This window comes from Clytia hemisphaerica, unplaced genomic scaffold, assembly GCF_902728285.1.
Source record: "Clytia hemisphaerica strain Z4C2 unplaced genomic scaffold, Clytia hemisphaerica genome assembly, whole genome shotgun sequence".
NCBI classification, from domain to species: Eukaryota; Metazoa; Cnidaria; class Hydrozoa; order Leptothecata; family Clytiidae; genus Clytia; species Clytia hemisphaerica.
In genome coordinates, this window is record NW_027103595.1 from 499728 (window position 1) to 516153 (window position 16426).

Sequence of the window (16426 nt, forward strand, 5' to 3'; positions counted from 1 at the left end):
AGAGGGGGAACCGAAAAATTTTGAAATATGGTGGGGGAAATAAAAGAGGGGGGAATGGAGAAAAATTTTGATTTTTAGTGGGGGGAACCAACCCAGGAGGACACTATGGTCATAATGAATAATAAACAACAATAACATTACAATAAAAACAACAGATTAAACCAAATCTATAAATTGAAGTATTGGGTGTGTAGAGAAGAAATACGTAATACTTTATTAATTGACGAACAGTCTTGATTTAAGTTTTTTGGTGAAAATCAAAAAGCTACTGGTTGATAAATCCAGGCAAAAAGGTTCCAACAATGAGGGCCATAAAATCGAATGGGAGAAGGAGAGTTCAGCAAAAACTAAAGTTGTCAATGAATTGGATGCAGGTTGACGTGTGCCAAGATTATGTATTGGTTTCTGAATAACATTTTTCTATTCTATTCTATTCTTTCTATTCTCTTCTTCTATTCTATTCTATCTATTTTAAATCTTTTTTCAGTTTCTTAAATAAAATAAATAAATAAATAAATAATTATGTGTTGGCATCTTGTTTCCGGAAATGCTTCAAGTGCTCAGTCATTCTTCTGTTGATCTCTGTTTCATGATTTGGGTAGTTTCTGACTTGTTCTTGATTGGAGTACAACAGTCCTAAAAGATATTGAGAAAATAATACATATAGAATTTCTATAGTAGTTAAAAAGGTTTTACATTGGCTCAAAATTTACCCTGAGTGAGGGATGTTGTGTTTACTCTTTCTATGAATTAACATTTACTAACACAAAAGCATAAGCAAATATTAGTCTTACTATAAATCAGGTTGCGATGGTTTTTATCAAGACCTTTTTTGTTTGAACGAATTGTTTTTTTCCCAACTGTAGAGCATGTCTGCAAGTCTTCCAGGGAAAACAAAATTGTCATCATCCTCTCGCATTCACCCACGCCAGTCTTTTCTTTTGGCAAGTTCTTTCAGCGTTTTCTAAATAAAAGTTATTATTATGTATAAAGCTCTTCAAATATCAGATAAAACTAGAATCAAACAGCTTAATGAAAAAGTAGGTATGAGGTATAAAGTATAAAGTAGGTATATATTATATGAACTGGAAGAATTTTTTTCACTCATCTTACCATCGTTTCTTTTGATACTTGCTCTTCGTTGTCTGCTGCTTCACTTGATTCACCTGTGTCAATGTTCTGTATGAGATATGTCATACAATATGAAATTATGAACATATAATTATGAATATGAATACATTTATTTCAACATCATGCTGCAACGTGCTGTGTATAGATTATTGTTTGAGTAAGTTTATGTTAAAGATTTGTCCTTCAACTCATCCTAATTTATTAACAATGAAAGACAAAATAATACATAGGCATGCTGATGTTTTTCACAATTGGTCCTTAATCAGAAAATTTCTTTAAAAAGGACATACCTTGTCCTGCATCAACAAGTTGATACAATTTGATTGCCTAGCAACCATTCTTTCTAACTCCTCCACCCGTTCAGTTAGTTAGCGAAGAGCAATTACAATTGGGTTGTTGGTGGTGTGGTTGTTGTTGATTGGTGGTTGTTGTTGTGGTGGTTGTTGTTGTTGTTGTTGGGGTGGTTGTTGTTGTTGGGGTGGTTGTTGTTGTAGGAGTGGTTGATGTTGCACTTGAAGGAGCTGATGTTGGTCATAACCATCTCGATATAGATCCATATTTATGGAGCGGGATACCGAAGAACCAAGGGAGTCATCATTCAGGAATTCACTATAACTTGAAAACCCAAATGATGAAGTGGATGAATCGAACATAGCTCCTCCAGGAACACTTCCACCACTTTTTGGTGTGAGAAGAGAGCCTTCTAGTCGCTCTGGACTGCGGTCACAAACATCTTTTTGTGGGGATATAACCTCAATGCCAATAAGTGGGGATCTTGGGGTTGCAGTGAGAGAGTTTTCATTGTCCGAATGTGGAATATGATCATCTAAAAGTATGGTTAAAATATTTGTAGGTTTACATAAAATATACATTAACTTTATTAAATAAACTCAAATCAATATATATACCAAACATCTTTCATAAATATTCCAGAACCCAAAGTCTTTAATCATATAATACACAATATCCTTAATAGTTTTACAGTTACAATGTATTGTTTGTAGTTTTAGAGTGCTATTCTACAAGAAATTATTTCATACAAATATGTTTGATAAACAAAAGTAAGTTTTACTATTTGCTTCTTCATTGTCTTTTGTTTGTTAATTGTTTCTTGGCTGAATTTTTCTCCAGCCTGAAATGTATGAAAAGATTTTCATTGTAAATTGTACCAAACAACAACAAAAACAGGAAGGCGATGGTAATACCAAGCTCGAACGATGCAAAGCCATGGACTTTTTCGATACTATAAACATGTAACACCAGATACTAAAACAACAATAAATAATCAACGAATTACCAACATTTTCATTTCAACACCAAATTCATTCATATATACATTTTGTCCATTATTCTAGTTTGACAAGTGTGACAAGTAGTTCAGTAGGTTAAGTAAGATAAGTAAGAGGATGCAAGGAGCTCGCATGCAACCTCAAGGGTGTAGCTGCTTGTCTGATATATATCACAGACAAGCTTAATGCTATCTTTTGGATAACTTGCAAGTGAGGTAGATGTACCAGTGTACACTTGCTGCTATCTTTTTTGAAAATAACTTTGACAAGGAATCAATAATAAACTTTGAAATAAATCAAGTACTCTCACCTCAAGAAGATGATGAAAGAAAGTTGAGACTGATCGAAATCTTCTTGATTCTTCTCCATAGGCTATTTCAGGGTCGCGGTGCATCTTGGGTAATCAGGATCAATTGGGTCATGAAACCACTTAGCCAGCTACTAGTGCGAAGCTGCTTTAACATTTCATAAAATTGCTCACAGTACGCTTCGGAAGAGGTGGCGCAATATAAGGGAGATAACGACTGATGTAATAATTATAGCGCAGCTCGGCGCATACACATTCTTGTTTCGGATTTTCTAAGTCAAATCGGGAAAATCGGGAAAATCGGAATTAAACTGAGGAGTCTTAACGACGAGCGGGAAAAAAATCGCGGAACAGATTTGAAGGGTCACCTGGGCTGACCAATTATTTGATAAAAGGGTGCCGTTTATAGTTTATGAATGAAATCAACAGAACTAGCAATACTTTATAAGATATTGTCAAAAAGAGAACACAAAATTTATACCAAGACATTAGAGAAAGAAAGCTATTTTGTGTTCAAAATTCTGTTTTTAAAAGAATCAATGTTATCAAAAAACTTATACTCTTTTGACTTCATGCGAGCCACAACATTGCAATTGATGTCAGCAAAAACAAAGTCCACAGGACAATTTCCACCAACAATGAATTCTCTTGCTTTGTCGAGAAGATTGAGACGGTTTTTAGTGAGGTCGAGATAGACTTTAAAATCATTTGTAGTTTTCCTCGACTTATAAACATCTGTTCGTTTAGCAAAGGAAAAGAACTTCACTATGATTGTTTTTTTCTCTTTCCCAACCCGGTGGGCACGATCAATATCAGAATGCGAGATTTCAAGATTAAGTTTATTTTTGCAAACATTTACAACGGTATTCAAGCAATCTTTAGCTGATTCGTTTTCCTTAGTCTCGATTCCATTTATCCTCAGACAGTATCTTCTGCTGTACTGTTCTTGAGAATCGGACTGCTTAGTAAGAAAATCGACTGAACTAGACAAAACAGCATTCTTATCTAGCAATTTGTTAACTGAGTCCTCCAATACAAAAACTGTTTTTATCAACAAACAGACATGTTTTATCCTATAATATTCTATCATACCATGTCCTATCTAAGGTGAAAATTTTCAAAAAGGTTCTACTAGAAATTGATTTGTATACCATCTACCATTGTATCTTAAACATTAAGGTTTTACTTTGTTCAAATCCTTTGAATAGAGCGGCAATGAAACCAAATGGAGGGGTATTACAATAGAAATCTCTTAGGAATTCTGCGAGGGAATTCTATTGTAATACCCCCGGAACAATCCCACAATGCATTGCTGTTTTAGAAAAATCAAAAACTCCGATAAGATCTAATTATTAGGCCGCGCGCATCCCCAGAATACACAGGCTGAAAAATTTTACTCGAGATTTTTATGTGCTTGTTGCATGAAGGGATGCGTGCAGCCTATCCAATGGATAGTCGGGTTGCCGTGGACCACTGCAAAACTGGGATATTGGGCATTCTAAACATTTACGATGAACAGGCAAAGATCTTTATGAACTTTTTTTTATAAAAACAAATATATAAGAACATAAGGCCTCTATGGCCAAAATATTTTTTGAATAAGTTAAAGACATTTTAAGGCTTTATGCACTCTAAAACGCCTGACTTTTTAGGAAATTGCTCAAAGATGATCACAAAATAGTGAAAATAAGAACACTAGTTGTACTTCAATGACACTAAATTGATCATTAGAGGAAAAAATTCTGTATCAACTCATTAGAGATCTTTCATCTTATCTTAGGATTGGCTCAATGTTATGAACTTTGCAAACAACTTCGCAACGAGTGCGATAAAAGACAAGTTACAAACGCGAAAGTTGGTCTACAACATAACTTAGGCTTGGGTGGCGCATGCGTTGTAGGATTGTACAAGAAATATAAACCGCTGCAATTACAACAGTAAGTTAATTTGATTATAATGTGTTTGTAATGTGCCTTTTGTTACCAGCTTTCCTTGAGATTGGCCCATTAGTTTTTTTATACAAATTTTGGCCAAAAAGTGCCGTGATTTATATCACGTACGCTTTGTTTTCGAAGTAATTTCATAAGTAGTATACTATAAGTATATTTTTCTGGTGGCTGTCAGTGGAGCCGGGAGTGAGAGAGTCTATCCCCTTTTCTATTTACGCCAGATGAGTTCGACTGCTGAGATGGAGCGCCACATCAACTCCCAACTCCCAATTATTTACCGCCCAGTTCAGAATGTCCAATCTAAGCTAGTCAATCGCTGAGTTGGCGCTGACTGCGGATCAAACCCACATCCCTTGAATTACAAAGCGGGTGCTCTACTGACTGAGCTACCCGGCCATCTAATTACGTAATTTTATGCGACAACTTATTCTCAATGAGATTTCCTTGGTGAATTCCTTGGAGGTAAGAAGGGGTAGAATGTGAATTGGTATCTTACGGACCAATTTACTTATTCTTGATATGCGTAATTCAAGATGACGTCATATTTTTTAACGGAAGCACTCGAAAAAAGCCGGACTTTGACTCCGTGTTTCTATTTTTAGTAACAGAGAGGGGTCAAATCCCGGATTTTTTCGGGTGTTTCCGTTAGAAAAATGACTTACGCATATCAAGAAATGACCATGACCTTAATCTAAGGGACAAGCTGGAGTTTTTACAAGCTCTTATTTGATTTGGTTGGTCGTTAAGATGTAATAAAAGAATCTCATTACTTTTTCTAAAGAACGCGTCATCTCTATCACTTTAAATGACCAATTAGTGAAGTATCTTGTAAAAACTCCAGCTCATCCTTAATCTAAGTCTGGATATAGTCATAAATCAAAAAGATGTTTATATTCTAATTATCTTTTTGTTTGGCCACCACCACTGACATCTTTTTTAACATTTATTCAGGACTTCAATGACAGATTCTTCACATTGCATTGAAAACTCTTTCCAATCAGATGTCGTCTTCAAAGAAATTGAGCGCCGTTTAAAGGAGGTATAAACGCGTTTCTTTATATGAACAAACTTTATAGAACAAAAGGCTTCGATAGCCAAAATGATAAAGAACAAGTTAAGAACATAAGGCTCATAAGGCTTTGGGACTCGAAAACACCCAATAACACAACGCACCGAGTCTAAAAATAGTAACAAATCTGGACAAATTCATTCGTTTGTTCGACTTTCAATCCCATCCTCCTTTGCGTTAATTGCCCTTTCACCTTAATTAATTACAATATCAAAAAAAAAGGTAATAATCTCTGTGAGATGGAGAGCGCTATTCCATAGCAAATTACACAAAAATGGTCTCAAAAAGGTAAAAATAAAAACATTTTAAGAACATTTTTAGGCTTAAAGTATTTATTTTTACATAAGTGATTCCGTTTCATATCAAACACATATTTCATATCAGGACAGAGTCTCCCTATTGTTATATTATGCTGATATACGCAAAAAATGTTTTTCTTTTCCTCTTTTTGACCAATCTTGCTCCACGATCGTGCCAATCCAATGTGAAAAAGCTTGTGAATTAAAATTGATGAGTAAGCAAACGATATCACTCTTATTTAAAAACAAAACCTTTAAAACTCAAAAACTTTTAGAACATTCAATGGCTTCAAAAATTTTGTATGTCCGTATAAGAATAAAATGTTTATGTTTTGAAGCTTTGTTAACAGATATCTCTTCTTAGAAAGAGTTAATATTCAACGACTCGTTTAATCGCTTATTTTTCTTTCTGGCTTGAAACTCAATGGGAGAGATAATATCGCGTCACCGATAAGGTCCCAACACTTTTGTCATTAACTCCTTAAAGCCGGGTGTCCACTGGAAAAAATAAGTTCATCGCGAATTTGTTTGTCGCAAAAAATAAATCCAGACAGATGTCTGGAATTAAAAACCTATTGTTTTATTTGCGATAGGGCGAAAAAAAATAAGCGATGAAAAATGAAAACGTTTTCATTCTACATCGTTTATTATTTTTTACTTCGTCGTAAAAAAGAACAATAGATTTTTAATTCCAGACATATGTCTGGATTTATTTTTTGCGACAGGTATTTGCGACGAACTTATTTTTTTTCAGTGGACACCCAGCTTAAGGGAAGAAATTTTGGCGGGAATTTAATTTGGCAAATGGCCGAAAAACTTTCATTTAGACAAATCCACCAAATTAAGTCTCTTTGTCTCTTAAATTAATTCTGTCTCATTTTCGTAGTTTTACACCCAACTCCGCTATCTATTATGTATCAAAGTAGGACTTTTTCAATAACGCGCTTGTTTGCTGTTCTGTATTTTATCAGGAGAAAGCTACTCTCATCAAGAAATTCAAAGCAATTTTCTCATTTGAACTTGCCGGAGCTGACGGGAAGAAAGGAGTCTGGTTTGTTGATGCTAAAAAAGATGGAGTTGTTTTGAGAGGGCAACCTGGTAAGTGCGCCAATGGTTTCGATCAGGCCAATCTCGCACTTATTTCTATTATAAATACTGTATGTGTAGGTATGTAAACATCCGTAAATCTACTAATTGATAGTTATGGTAAATACTATATCTACCATTGCAGAGTATGAATAAAGACCGGCTTCCACTTTCGCGCGACAGGAGCGAAAACTTATTGACGTTTTACGGACATTTTACGGATGTTAACATATCTACACATAAAGTAGAAATTAATGCTTTCTAAATATCTAAAGATCAAAATTTGGTAAAATTGAATACGTATTTTTAGTACATAATTTGAATCAATATTGGTTAACAGAGGCTTGACTTGAGGTTTGACAAGAGCTATTAGTAAGGTTAAGTATCGATAGATAAATCACGGCGACGTATGAATTTTCTCTAGCCTTCATTCGTGCCACGGGACTTTTCTACAGGGTGATCGGAAAGCAAGCTAGACTTACCCCTGAAATCAACTTTGCTTTCAGAACGAATTTCCGCTTGATTTTCTGTTCTAGAAGCAAAGCGAATATAATACACCATGGATTTATTATAGAGACTCTGGATAAATATCGAATGAAACGGTGGAGATCGGAGTATTGTCTTTCTATTGTTTCAGAAAACAATTGATGTTCTAGCTTTGTCCGCAAAGGACAACTGTCATGGCGGCTCGAAGGACTCTGATTTCGAAAAATAATTAATACTCTTATTTCTAAAAAGTTCTCTAACTATTTCTGATCGTACTTTTGATGGCTAAAAGTTTGAAAATAAATGCTAGAATACCAAGCGAATACATTTATGAAATTTGGTGTGAGAAAAACATCATCAGACGAGTAAAATCAAACAAAATGCTTATAATGACACGAAATTTTGAATTGGGAATATCTTTCCAATATATCTCCGAGAAGAGCTGAGATTGATATATATATTAGACGCGAGTCTCATAGCTCCACTGTGGTCTGAAAATCTTTTGGTGGCACGTGGTGGCACGGTGGCTTTCTTGAGGTTGAAGTTTAAAAATATATGGTGTCAATATTCAATTTCTTATACATAGCATGTTTTTGCATCTTTCTCAAAATTTAAAACGTCATAACGAGGTATAATTAGTAATTAACTAGATGAGTTTGAATCTCGGAGGAGAACTTAAAGTCTCATTTGGGAATTGGATAAGTGTATTTTGAGGATAAATGCAATCAAAATGCTACGAAAAATTGTTTAATAGTGGAAGGAGGGTGAACAATAATGTCATTACTGCGGACAAGGCTGGTACATGAGAAATTGGCAAAATTCAGCTCATTGTTTTTCCAGTGTCTATAATAATTCCATGAATACACGGGATAAGTCTAGCTTGCTTTTCGATCAGCCTGTAAAAAAGTGTCGTGGCGCGAATGAAGGCTAGAGAAAATTCGTACGTCGTCGTGATTTATCTATCAGTCTATTAATACTATTGATGATTCTCATGAAAAGAATTTCCATTTTAGGTTTGAAAGCAGATTGTACGATTAAAATGAAAGATGAAGATTGTTTCAAAATGATGATCGGACAAATCAACCCACAAACTGTAAGTTTCAAAGTTATTTTTCCATGGTATCTTTAACTGCATTAAAGGAAGAAAATTTCTACCAAAATTAAGTTACTCTTTTCATTTCCCCAAATGTGTGCTATTTCAGGCTTTAAAACAGGTTTTTCCTTTTTTAATGGCGTTTTTTGGACAATATCCTTCGTCCGCCAAATAAAATTCCGCCAAATTAAATTTTTCAAGTTAGACTCCAATTAAATTCCCTCTGAAAAAAACTTTTCCGCCATTCGCCTAATTAAATTGACGTCACAATTTTTTCCTTTAAAGTAATCACGCTTGTTGAACTCTTACGTAAATCTTATAACAATAGCATTCAGTTTGAGGTTGTTGTTGTTATTTTCTGCCCGCGCAGTTTGATTATTCGCCCGATAGTGTCATTTGGTGCCCTCAAATGGCACTAGAGGGCTAATAATCAAACTGCAAGGGCAGAATTAATGACAGCAACGAACGAAAACTTAACGCTATTACTATTATTATTCATATCAGACATTCAAAGAACGTTTTTTCTAGCGTCAACCAAGTATTTTTGCTTCAATGCAATCTCTTCAACTAATTTTTGGCACCTTGCGAGCGGGCCGCAAATGACCAAAAAGTGTTTTTTTTTTGACGTTATTTAGTCTCTTCGCTTCAATGCAACGACTTCAATCCAATTCCGAGCGGGCCGCAAATGACGTTATTGCCCTATACCCGGGCGGTTAATGATATTTCAGCCCTCTGAAGCATGGCGCTTTAGTTTCCTCAGCGCGGGTATGACAATTTGAATCACCAAACCTTTCAATACCGCCCGCCGATTGAACCTTTAATGGCTTACTTAATCTTCTATACTAAATGAGTTTATGAAAAACTTTGTAACGCTAGCCCAGTAACATATGTTAAGGTTTCTAAGATTTGAACGCCGCGGCTGGAAAACCTATCCACCTTCGAGACAAAAAGTCTTGCGCTAAGTTTGACAAGCGTAGAAAATTCGGATTAGAGAAGACTCTACACTGCTATTTGTAAAAGAGAGTGAGGGCAATATTTTGGACCAAGAGATATACATTAGAATAAATATAAATATTATAAGACTAAATTAGTTAAAAACGAATAATAAGAGGCAAACAAATCAAGTATCACAAATCCACATCATAAGGATAGTGGCATAACCTTGCGGTCACGCCGGGCGCAAAACAAGGGGTAAACGATAATGCAAAAGTCTGAAAAAAATAATCTCAAAATCGACGAATAATAAGAGAGATTGACTAAAAATTTCTCCTAGTAGATTCATGAATTTCAATCTCATTCATATCAATGTTCAATTTCCTAACAGTTCTCGATCCACGTAAGCATATTTGTAAACGAAAAAAGTTCTGACGTCAATTTCATGAAAAAGTACTGCGACGTCACAAAGTTTCAAATAAAAAGGTGTGGCATTTTTGTTGCACGATTTCGAATTATTTTATATCAACACACGCTTTGTTTGATGATTAAACTTCATCTAACATTATTTAAACAGGTTTCAATGTTGGTTGCATTGCATATGCGCCGGTCTTAAGCTGTCCTCATGTGAAGCCAACAAACGGGAAAACCTTCAGTGCTCAACCGCAAAGCGCGAGCCTCTCCTTCACAACTAAGGCTTTTTCTTTCCTAGAAGCAACCCTCTCACCACCTCCGACACCTTTGGGCGTCTGCAACGACGGGTACCCTCCATAATTTTGACAGGGTCACTATGGCATTTCATTGAACACAAACTTCCATTACCTTAAAAAGACATATAATCGAGGCTTACAGACACAAAATGTTGACTAATGTAAAAAGTTTAGAAGTATAATTTTTTTTATTGTATTCGGCATTTTAAGCCAAAACGATGTCAGGAATTAACCCACATTATAGTATTTTAAAGGCTTTTGATGTGCAAGCAAAACCGTTAACCGGCGTTTGCGACGACGGGAACCGTCTAGTGACCGCTATATGAATAATAATAAATGTTTCCGACTTATTTTGAAAAGGCGGACTCGGTAAATTAATCCGAAAATTTAATAAGCGGAGGGCCCGTTTATTTGGAACCTAAGATTAAATTCGTTTTTTGTAAATTATATACGACCCTTTTTACTCTGTAAAAACGTTTTACCACACTCTTCACATTGAAAACGTTTTACCACATTCTTTACATTGAAAATGTTTTACCACGCGCTTCACATCGAAAATGTTTAACCACGCTCTTCACATCGAAAATGTTTAACCACACTCTTCGCATTGAAAATGTTTTACCACGCTCTTCGCATTGAAAATGTTTTACCACGCTCTTCGCATTGAAAATGTTTTACCACTCTTCACATTGAAAACGTTTTACCACAATCTTTACATTGAAAATGTTTTACCACGCGCTTCACATCGAAAATGTTTAACCACGCTCTTCACATCGAAAATGTTTAACCACGCTCTTCGCATTGAAAATGTTTTACCACGCTCTTCGCATTGAAAATGTTTTACCACGCTCTTCGCATTGAAAATGTTTTACCACGCTCTTCGCATTGAAAATGTTTTACCACACTCTTCACATCGAAAATGTTTAACCGCGCTCTCTTCACATTGAAAATGTTTTTGCACACACTTCACATTGAAAACGTTTTACCACACTCTTCACATTGAAAATGTTTAACCGCGCTCTTCACATTGAAAATGTTTTTGCACACTCTTCACATTGAAAATGTTTTACCACACTTTTTACATTTAAAATGTTTTACCACACTTTTCACATTGAAAATGTTTTACCACAGTCTTTTATCTCCATACAGTCATTTATGCAAGGCAAAATCAAAATCTCGGGCAATATGGCGCTGGCTATGAAATTACAACAACTAAAGGTAACCAATCTGAAGTCCAAAATGTAGTAGTGATGTATTGCTTATAAGATGTTTTGGGATTACATTCGAATATATATGTTGTAACACACAAATATACACTAAATATCAAGGTATGATAAGTTTTGATTAAAAATAGATTTTCTTAAAATTTTTAATTTTTTATGATTTTTAAAAATTCTTCATTATTACGGTGTCCAATATGACAAAATCTTTAAAATGCTTACTTTTTTAAATTTAATGCAAGGGAATTATTTTTGACTCTTTTTTTAATTATTGAAAAATCCTTTATATAAACATATCTTTCTTTTAAATCTAGTTTTCATTACTGTTAATTGACCTTGACAAGATGTGATTTGACTGGGAAGTGAGAAAAATTATCAATTATAATATTATAATGGGCTCTTCCAGAAAATGTCCGTAATGGAGGGTGGATATATTGTCCGGGCGAGGGGGTAGTGAAAGATCATTAAAATTTGTTTTGTCCGGGGAGTAAATTTGCTCTGTCCGGAGGTAATTTGGATTGTCCGATGCTTGTCCAGGGGTAAAACTGTTATATGCTCCACGCCCTCTCCCCCACATTCAATATTTTTCTGGAAAAGCCCAATTTTATAATCGAATATTTTGTAAATTTGAAATTATTGATGCATATAATAATAATTGAATTTTTGAGAATTTAACTGACGAAGGGTCTTCTGTGTTTTTTGTACCGTTTGCATATATAATGTCGTAAATAGCTAACGTTGCAGTCTACAATCAGTAAGAAACAGGTCCTAAGTTAATGAGGGTCTAGTTAAATCGAAAACTAACCTTCACCGGCCCAGAAAAATACATGTACATAAACTCGCTATGTACTATATACCGGGTGCACCAAAAAAAAGTATACAGGTTTGTTGAGATATTGTGATCGGTAGGATTTAAATTTTTTGTTTACTCTTTTTTTATGGTATAGAGGATGCTGTAATCTGATGAATACATTAAATTTGAAAAAGCAGTTCGAAATTTATTTCCAAAAATCTAAATTTTTTCATGTCGAAATTTTGTTTGAGTTGGTTTCATAAGTATGTGCTAACGACGTGACAGGATCGAAATTATTGGGAAATTTTGAGAACAATTTAGGTCTGGAGTATATAAGGTGTCTCCCTAATGCCCCAGTCACCCTTCAAATCGCGCAAAAGAAACTTCTAAATCGCGAGTCGAATTTTCTTTCTACTACGATCGCGTTGATCACCCCCCCCCCGATCAAACAATCACGCACTTTAAAATCTTAAATCACGAACTTGAAAAAACGCCAAATTAGTCATCACGAAAATCGCTGAGAAGCCTCATATAACGACATGAGTTTATAAACTGTTAAAAAGTATTCTCTTACTTGTACATGTAGTGTTTAAATATATATTAACTTTAATTAACTGTCAATCAATCAGCCGTGCACAACCTTCCGTGCACCTAGCCGTACTATATAGCTTTGTTAGGTGCACGGAAGATTAGAAACTGTCAATCAATCAGAAAAAAGAACTACCTTCTTACCCTTTCTACTCAAAGAAGCAGGCTTGGCATGTACTAATATGGCCGCCATAACAGGAAGGCGTAATATATAAAGAAGGGGGCTATCTATATGCTATGTTTATTTATCATACCAGCATACCATACCATACTATCCAAGTACTTCATTAACTGTTAAAAGTAACGTTATTTCAACACCCAACAATGAACAACATTGCTGATTCTACTACTACAGCTATTTTTATTCTAATCAAGAACTCCATAACTCAATCCTTTGTACTTCATGTCATTGCCATTTTGCTCTGTCGGATTTTTAAAAATTATATAATGCTATCTTCCGTGTGCCTAACAACAGCTATATAGCTGCGGATAGGGACACGGAAGGTTAAAAATAATTTTCCGTACGCGTATCCACTTCGTAAAAACAAAACTAGTACTAGAAACATACATTATTTTATTCTTACTTTAAAGACCTAAATTAATTGATTTCATTTTTAAAAATCTGTAAATTGAATGGCATCAAGATGGCATTTAGTTATTATCTACCAAACCTCCTGCTCGCAGAACCACTTTTCACTGGAGAAATGATCTAAAAAATTTTTGTGCCCACTGAAAATGATCAAATAAACCAATCCTCACTGCAAATTAATTTACTATCTTTCCCATCCCCATTGAAATATTTGACTAATAATTTCTGTTGTTTTTATTCCCATTGGCTGAAAAAAATCCTACCGGGTCTGAGAGAAGAGGATGTATATCTACCGTCGCTTTGGGCCGTTTTCCACCTCCTGGACTAATATTTCGCTGTCACTTTGCTAGCGAAAAAAGATTCCGAGATTCCGGTGAGTGGAAAAATGAGCAATTTGCTAACTCATAAAAGATTTTTCGTATCCTTAGAGAGAGAAAAACCCTTTTCAATCTTATATCAGCTATATCCCAGGGAAAACGTGGAAAAATTCTTTGAGGATAGTGAAGTATATTCGTCCGGAAAATGGAAACTTAGTCCGGGAAGTGAAATCTTAGTCAAAGCGATGGTAATAATTAAACTCCCAAATTAATCACTGCAACGTAATAATTTCAAAATTATGGATACTCATTTGTAACTTTTTTTGTTCGCTTTTTTTTCCGACACACGATATTACGAATTGTGAGTATTTTTCTTTTCATCAATTTTCCATCTCTCTTTGTATAGATTCAATAAGAAAAGTCCAGTAAGCTCAAATATATGTTATGACACCCCAGGGGGTAATAAGATTGGCGGATGAGGACCTCCGAAAACCAACCCTTATTTCTTCGATTTTTGAAAAAAGTCTTACCCTTTAATTTAACCTTTAATTTTTTCCTAAAAGTCCTAAATTTTTCGACCCTTAGAGAGACTAATTTAGAACTTTCTGATTTTTTGTAACTTTAGAGAGACTTTGAAAGGTGAAAAACCCGACCCTTACTGTCCTCACATACCCAGCACCCATTTTTGTTTAAATACCCCCCCCCTGATGACACCATAGACACAAGAAGGATTTAAATTCTAAATTCGAGATCTTTGCTTATACAGTGTATCAGGAAAAAAGAGCAACATAATTTAAAAATAGAAATTCCCAAAGTTTTAATTTGTTGGACGATATTATTCATATTCAAATTCTGTTGTCAAAAAGCCATGTTTGAATGCCTTTGTGATTGAATGTCTATCGATTGAACAAATTGAATTCCATTTTGAAGTCCAGAGATGGTGGGTTTAATAAATTTTATTTAAATCAAATCTGTCCCGCTTTTTTTCGGACACAAGGATTGTGAATTACGAAAAGTAGTAAACGCTTCAATTTTGTATCTATCTTTTGTTTTATTAATTACTCTATTGTTCTCTGAAATCCCAAGGGAATTGCCAAATGAACCACGGAGGAGGAAAACCTCCTCGCGTGGGCAATTTTAGCCTTCACCTGTCTTTGCCTCAACCCTAAAGCCAAACTTTAATGAAACACTATCGTCTGACCAAAGTGTTGGTGCTAGTGTCAGGACTGAGAAGTCACTCAGAATTTTTATATAACCTACTATAAAGACGCTTAGGATGCTTTTTGGCTTCCTCAAACCCTGAAGGGATAAGATTTCTTACCCCAAATGATAAAACCCTTTAATGAAGATTAAGCATTGAGTAATTAATTGACAAAAAAGAAGGAACTTTTAATTTGAAGGCTGTGTAAGCCTTCATAGCGACGCTAAACTCTTGAAAAATTGCTGTGTGCCTCAATAAAAAATTTTGTCACAAAGTAGTGACAAAATTAAAAATTAAAAACTAAAAATTTGAAATCAAGATTTTTGAAAACAGTGCTGAAAAGAAGTGTTGTCAAAGCGAATGAGTAATTACCGAGGGCATCAATTTTTAAATTTTTCAATAAAGATTTCTGACTCCCAAAGAAATACCCGAAAACGCAAAAATATGAAATTGAAAATGCTTATTTCAAAACGCAGACAGATACTCAAAATAGATTGCTCATTTTTCGAAACTTTCAAGATCAAACAGAAAAGGATTTCAACTTGAATTCGATAGTCTAATTTCACCTTGGTCTCTACGAATTCAAATTTCTAAAACAGTTTGAGTAAACCAAATGAGCTATTTTCATCACTATTAGGCATAATTTTCCCACATCCTTACCGGTTTATATATTAAATATAATTTAGAGCTCCGTTCAAATATTGCGAATTCAAAAGTAAAACTGCTGAGTAATTAAATTAACTAATTTTGGTGATTTGTTTCTCGCCGAAATTAAAAACTTGAATTTTTATAGACTTTTGTCTAGAACACTCAATTTAAGCCAAAAAATAATAATTTGCCCTGCCATCACAAAAATTTAGGGAAAAAAATTCAAATTTTTGATTTATAGATTTCACCAAAATTTGTTCCCTTAAGGTAAACCTCTTGTTATAGAGATTGTCATATCATGACATGAGATACGTTCAAGGCTTAATTAGAAATCCCCGTTTAAGCAATCCTACAAACCTCATATGTCCATTTTCATTTTTCAAGCTGTACCCGTTCTTGATAACGAACGCAAAAACGAGGTGTAAGGTGTATGGTTTTGGATTGGACGATTTTCGACGAGCTCGCCCGCTCTTTACCCAAATATAGTCTCTCTTACACATGAGCCAATCTAAAATGTATCAAATAAAAGGAAATAAATGTGACGAACTTGAAGTACTTCAACTGAAGCTTCAAGGAATTTTTTCAACGATGAGAATACACGTTTTTTAATATAGTGAAGTACTCTAAGGTTCCAAATAAACGGGGGGGGGGTCGAATAAACGGGGGGCTAATTGCCGGGGGTTGGGAATTGTACTTCTGAAAACCTAAAAAATAAGGT

At 34.7% G+C, this 16426-nt stretch overlaps 2 long non-coding RNA genes across 4 annotated transcripts; one reads left to right on the forward strand and one right to left on the reverse strand.

The window, feature by feature from the left end:
• Positions 1 to 369: 369 nt before the first annotated feature.
• LOC136801608 (uncharacterized) lies at positions 370 to 3102 on the reverse strand. Of its 3 annotated transcripts, none has more exons than XR_010845880.1 (6): positions 2731 to 3102; positions 2204 to 2397; positions 1422 to 1957; positions 1114 to 1179; positions 795 to 964; positions 370 to 636 (listed from the first exon to the last, which is right to left on the reverse strand). It is a non-coding gene; the product is annotated as an uncharacterized lncRNA (long non-coding RNA). The 3 variants fall into 3 exon arrangements; XR_010845881.1 differs by lacking the exon at positions 2731 to 3102 and adding an exon at positions 2433 to 2724 and having other exon boundaries at positions 2204 to 2263; XR_010845879.1 differs by lacking the exon at positions 2731 to 3102 and having other exon boundaries at positions 2204 to 2724.
• Positions 3103 to 4325: 1223 nt separating this feature from the next.
• Positions 4326 to 7123, forward strand: LOC136801635 (uncharacterized). Its single transcript, XR_010845884.1, has 3 exons — positions 4326 to 4664; positions 5628 to 5715; positions 7016 to 7123. It is a non-coding gene; the product is annotated as an uncharacterized lncRNA (long non-coding RNA).
• The last annotated feature ends 9303 nt before the right edge of the window (positions 7124 to 16426 follow it).